Source organism: Protopterus annectens, chromosome 13.part0, assembly GCF_019279795.1.
Source record: "Protopterus annectens isolate FY-2018-M chromosome 13.part0, PAN1.0, whole genome shotgun sequence".
Taxonomy (NCBI): Eukaryota; Metazoa; Chordata; order Ceratodontiformes; family Protopteridae; genus Protopterus; species Protopterus annectens.
In genome coordinates this window covers 766,553,452-766,559,451 of record NC_056747.1, presented here as the reverse complement: position 1 = coordinate 766,559,451, position 6,000 = coordinate 766,553,452, and positions in this window count along the sequence as shown.

The following is a 6,000-nucleotide window of genomic DNA, read 5'->3' as shown; positions in this document are numbered from 1 at the left end:
TGGCAATTAAGAATGCAGTCTTCCAAGACAGAAATTTTAATTCACAGGTGGCAGCTGGCTCGAATGGTGATGAAGTCAGTGCTTGTAAGACAAAATTTAAATCCCATGGCATGATGGGTTCTGACACAGGAGGCCGTAGTAACAAGGTGCCCCTCAAAAAGGCCTTGCATAGTTTATGAGCCATGAGAGAAGGTTTGTAAGAGGTATGAAAATTAGAAATAGCGGCCAGCTGGACCTTAATGGTTGCAAGAGCAGAACCCTGTTGAAAGAGTGTGGATAAAAAATCTAAGACAGCAGGGATGGGGACAGTGAAAGGATCCAGTCCCTGGGCCTGAGCCCAAATAGAAAATCTTTTCCACTTGCTGGAATAAAGCTTCCTGGTAGAAGATTTATGAGAAGAAGATAAAATGTGTACCACCTTAGGTGAAAAGCGAAGTCTGACTAAGGATGGAAGTGGAGTAACCAGGCTGTCAACCTGAGGGTCCGCAGGGAGGGATGGGACTGTCCCGACATGTGTGTCAGCAGGTCTGGTGCTGGGTCCAGAATCCAAGGACTGTCCACTGCATACTGATGAAGAAAGGAGAACCAGACTTGGCGAGGCCAGTGTGGGGCAATTAGAATCATCTTGCTTCCCAAGGAAATGGCTTTCTGAATCACTCTTGGTAGTAGAGGAAATTGGGGGAAAGCATAGAGCAGACCGGGAGGCCACTTGTGGACTAGAGCATCCCTGGGTGACTCCCCCTGTGGGGGGATCAGAGTGAAGTAGTTGCTGCACTTGGCATTGTGGGGAATGGCAAAAAGATCGCAGCAAGGCTGACCCCACCTGTTGAAAATCTGTTCCACAACTCGGCGGTTCAGGGACCACTCGTAAGGCATCAGAAAAGATCTGCTTAGCCTGTCTGCTATCACATTGGCCTTCCCCAGAATGTGCGTTGCCACTAGGAACCATCGGGAAGACACTGCCCACTGCCACACTCACATGGCCTCTCTGCATAGGGGATAAGATCTGGTTCCCCCTTGCTTATTCAGGTACCACACTATGGACATGTTGTCTGAGTGAATAGCAATCGTTCCTAGGGGGAAGAGAACTCTGCAATGCCCGCAATGCCAGTAACGCTGCTCTCATCTCTAGAACATTGATGTGCAGATGTACCTCGTGATCTTGCCATGTGCCTTGGACTGTCCTGCCAAGATAATGCCCCCCCACCCCATCTGGGAGGCATCCGTGGTCACCGTGGCAACTGGTGGCATAGGAATAAATGGATTTCCCTGTGTTCAAGTTGGAGGTGCGTAGCCACCAACAGAGGTCCTGTTTACACCGATCGGTGATTAGGATCAAATGGGACAGGGGAAGCTTCTGAAAGGACCATTGGGCAGAGAGGAGCCACGGCAGAAGCCTCGTGTAATCTGGCTAGGGGTACTAACATGATGGTTGCTGCCATGGATCCCAAGAGCTGTAGAACCCATCTGGCCTGAACCTTTTTGAAGGGTAAGAATGCGGGAACCTGACCCTGCAACACCTCTATCCTTTCTTGGGGCAGGAATGCCCATATATGGACGGTGTCCAGTTCTGCGCCTATAAATATAACACGCTGTGAGGGCAGCAAGGCAGACTTTCCCCAGTTCAAGGTAATTCCTAGTTGATGGCAAAGGGCAATAGTAGTTTCCCCTGGCCTGAATGAGAAGATGCCTGGTGGGGGCAGTGAGGAGCCAGTCGTCCAGGTATGGAAACACTTGGAATCCTTGACGTCTCAGGTGAGCTGTCACCATAGCCAGACACTTGGTGAACACCCTGGGGGCTGTGGTGAGACCAAAGGGCACGGCACGAAATTGGAAATGACTGGCTCCCAGCAGGAAGCGTAAGAGACTCCTGGATGCCCTGTCCATTTTGATATGGTAGTAAGCATCCTTGAGGTCGATGGAGCACATCCATACTTCTTTTCCCAGTAACGGAAAAATAGACTGAAGGGTGACCATTCGGAACTTGGACTTTAGAACGTAGCGATTTAAACTGCTGAGATCCAAGATGGGCCTCAGGTCCCCTGTGTTTTTCGGCAACAAAAAGAGTCTTGAGTAAGTCCCTAATCCAATCAGGTCTGAGGGGACAGGTTGGATGACTCCTTTTTCCAGCAACTTTGAAATTTCTAGTGTTGCATGATCCCTTTGATTGGGTGAAACATCTAGGATTCTCTTGGCTGGCGGGGGGTCTGATAAGGGGATGAAATAACCTCTGGTAACTATTCAAAGCACCCATCAATCCTGAGTGATACTTGCCCAGGCTTCCGGGTACAACGAAATGCGGCCCCCGACTGGCTCCAGAATAGCACAGTTGGGCAATACATCAGGGACAATGATAGGGGGACCCGCGAAAGGAATCGCGGTCTCCCAAATTGCGAGGGCCTACTCTGCCCCTAGGGCGGCATCTTCCAGAATAGCCTCACCCTCCTCTGCCTCTGGAGGGGGACTCACCTCGAGTGGCAGGGAAAGACTTCTGTGACTTTTTGAACCACATTTTCCCTCCCCTCTGAGCCTTGGGGTAAGGCCTAGATGGAAGGGAAAAACGGACCCCAACAGCAGACAGGGTCTTCCCCTCTTGCTCGCATCTGGTAAGGGTGTCTTTCACTTTGGTCCCAAAGAGTGAGGACCCATCAAAGGGGGCGTCGTTGAAGGAAGACTTGAAGGCCTCCGCGAAGTGACACAGGCACATCCAGGCTTGCCTCCTGAGGGCCACACCTGAACTAGCTGCCCTGCTCGCTCCTTCGGCTGCATAAGGTATGAGCCTCATGGATGAGTTGACAATAGAGCCAAGGGTAGACAGCTGGGCGTTAACCGTCTGCATTAATGCCTCAGGTACGTTACCCGAAGTATCTCCTAACTCTTTAAGGAGATCTCTCTGGAGCCCTAGTAAAATGGCACAGGTAGTTCAGAGACCAAAGGGTGAAGGTCGCTGAAGAGAGGGTACGCTTCCCATACTGATCCATACTCCTGGACTCCTTGTTAGGAGGATGGACGGAGGAGGAAGACTCGGCTACTTCCTGTTGAGTGGCCGCCACCACTACCATGGCATCCACAGAAACCCCTTTGGACAGGAACTCTTTCCCAGGGGGAGCTGAAAGAAATTTATTAGGGCATCTTGGTATAGGTTCCACCAAGTCAGGAGTCTCCCACACCCTTCAACAGATCAAATGTAGGAGCTCATCAAAGGGTGGAGACACCCAGGAGGCGGAGGGTTGAGCCACAAAGGCCTTGAGGAATACTGACTCCTCCTCAAAGGGGGTTTTGGATGACCAGCTGCCTCTCTGCCTCAAAATCTCCAGGATGCCAGAGAAGGAGATGTCATCGGAGGACGACTTGGGGGACCCCTCTGACCCTTCGAGGTCGGTACCAAAAGTGAGAGACTCGTCCTGGGAGTCTATGTGCTTCCTCTTGCACAGCTTCTTTCTTGGGGGCTCCTCAGGCACAGACTCAGAGGGGCCATTAGAAAGTTGGGGACCGCTCATGGGGGTATCCCCAGACCTTGGGGCTCCGCCGTCAACTGATAGGGGGACATCAGTGGCTCTAGCTGGTGTGGAAGGGGACAGAATGACTGATCCGGATGATGTCACTGAAGATCTGGCCAGTGCGCTCCTCATGGCCTCGAATGTGGGTCCCCCCGAATCAGAGGACCGACCGACCGACCAACCTCCGAGGCCATGACTGGAGCCAAAGCTCTGAGAGGGAGGCTCAGAACTGACATGAGTCCCAAAGTATCCCCCTCGGGCCAAACTGAGGAAACCCGGGTTGTGAAACCAGAGGACGGAGCCGACATGGTAGGAGCCAACGTCGGCACCGATAAGGCCTTAAGAGGTATCGGCGTCAGCAGAACATCACCCGGAGCCGAACACTCCGGCTCCGAAGACAAGGATGCGCTCAGAGGAGGAACCATAGGTGCACTCATCGGGACTGGCTCCGGAGCCGACTGGGTCGGAGCCGAGAAAGGTTTAGCCAACACAGGCGACTGCAGGAGCCTCTGGACCACCCTATCCACATCCAAATCAGAGAGTCTGGAGGATTTGGAGGAGAGAGACGGTGACTGTGATCTCCTATCTGGGGATCCACATCTAACACTATGAGACCGGCTCTGAATGGGCTCTAACAAAATTGGAGCCGAGGCAAATTCAAGAACCACAGCTACCTCCTGCGGCCCCAAAGACAAGGGAGCCGAGGAGGTAGAATCCAATTTGGTAGACTTCTCCTGTGGCTCCGAAGATACAGATGGAGCCGGAGATCTTTTCTTAGCCTTAGAGGACTTGGCTTTAGATTATGAACCAGAGGCAGAGTCCAAGGACTCCTCAAAGGAAGGCTTCAGAAGACCCTTCAGTATCAGTTTATTTTTTCTTTCCTGTAGCACCCTCGGACTGAAGGCGTGACAAAAGCTACAGGACTCTTGCAAATGTATAGCCCCCCAGGCAGTATACACAAACCGAATGTCCATCGGTTATGGAAATCTTGTAGCTGCATTTAGAACATTTCTTAAACCCAGAGGGTTTATGTTCCTTTTGCTCCTTAGACATATAAGCTAAGCACACAATACAAATTTACAACAGGACCTTAGGCCACAACGGTTAAGGCGGGAACCACTGCTAACAACCACTGGCAAGAATCTCTAAGTTAAATGATTCCAGAGATGACAAACCACACACACACAACAGAAGCGAGAAGCCCACTTGTTTTAAGCACAGGAAAAATAAGAAAACAAGCAACAGAAAGAGGACTAGGTCCTCTAATTTAAATGGGCCTAGCCCGTGGGAACAGAGGGATACCAAAAATCACTCACACTACAAAACACGCTAGACAACAAGAACAACTAGCTATTAAAATAGATTTTTGTGAAAAACACCACCAAATAAGTGTAAAAAGAAGTTTTGAGCTACTTAGCCACAGCCAAGCGAGACCACGTCCTAGCTACATGAGTGGCGAATGAGATCTGGGGTTAGGGAGCAGTGCGGCAATGGATACCAGGTTAGCCCAGCCAATTAGAGACTTCGTGCTAGAATAAATAAGTTGGCCGAGTTGGAGCTGATGTTCGGCTCCGAACCCATGAGTAAGAATGTAGGCGAGATTGGACCACATAACATCATACCTGTTTTTCCTTGTATTTCTGCCCTCTCTCTTTCATACCTCTAAACTGTCTGGATTTCAAACTTTTTTTTGTCAAAAAAAAAAAAAAGAAGCAGCAGCAAAGAGAGCTTCCTTCCTCTGATGTAATGCAGAATCATGGGAACATAAGTCCCATACGCATGTGCAGTACATCAAGAAAGCGGCAGGATACAGAAACAATGCGGAAGAACACCACGGCACCATTACACAAAGACATTATTTAAGAAAAGTAATTTCTTTTTTAAATAATGTCATTGTATAATAGTAATAACCAACTCCCGGGTGTGATATATTGAAGATTTACCCACAGTTGCATTTGTTTAATCACTCAGGCTTCACCCTTGTGATTAAACCATACCAACCATGGGTATTATACCACACCCAGTCATTGTTTATTGCCGTAATATATTATGATGAGAAGTAGGCAAACTTGATCTAAGGCACTCTAGGGAACTGAGGGAATTACAGATACTGAAGAAATCAGAGGCCTGGATCCAAGCTCTTTTAAAAGGTCAGATCTGGTTGGATCTGATAACCCAAAGACTGAAATGGGTGAAAACAAGAACATGGATCTAGCATAATGCTAAGTACATAACTTTCATTTATCAAAGCTTGTCATATCTGATCAAATAATTAAAGATTTGTGCAGTCTTTTGGTATATGGAAAGATCCAGTTCCTTGGTTTTCCAGACAAACATCAGTTAATGGAAAGCCTGTAGACTGATCTGCACTCACTATCCACATGAACTCATTGGCTCAAGCTCTCCTCCAGCATGTAGTTTTTTCCCCAGCAGGTGGACTGCTATTAAATGGAGATCCCAGGAGAGTGCCACATCCAACAGGGATGCACGGCCTGTTGGC